Here is a 430-nt window from a genome sequence, read left to right as displayed (position 1 = left end):
AAGTAATTCATAAAAGTTGAGCTCTGGGTCCGGCACAGTGGCTCACGCCTGTAATTCCAGCACTTTGAGAGCCCGAGGTGGGCGGATCACCTGAGGTCAGGAGTTTGAGACCAGCCTGGCCAACATGACAAAACTCCATCTCTACTAAAAAAAAACACACACACAAAAGTTAACCAGGCATGGTGGCGCGTTCGTGTAATCCCAGGTACTGGGGAGGCTGAGGCAGGAGAATCACTTGAACTTGCGAGGCAGAGGTTGCAGTGAGCTGAGATCACGCCACTGCACTCTAGCCTGGGTGATAGAGTGAGACTTCATCTCAAAAAAAAAAAATTTAAAAAATATATAAGTAAAAGTTGAGTTCCGAATATGAATAAGTTTCTGAAATACCTAAACCAATTTTACAAGATCAATGCGTAATAAATGTGTCACG

Source organism: Mandrillus leucophaeus, unplaced genomic scaffold, assembly GCF_000951045.1.
Source record: "Mandrillus leucophaeus isolate KB7577 unplaced genomic scaffold, Mleu.le_1.0 Scaffold436, whole genome shotgun sequence".
Taxonomy (NCBI): Eukaryota; Metazoa; Chordata; class Mammalia; order Primates; family Cercopithecidae; genus Mandrillus; species Mandrillus leucophaeus.
This window is presented reverse-complemented; position numbering follows the sequence as displayed.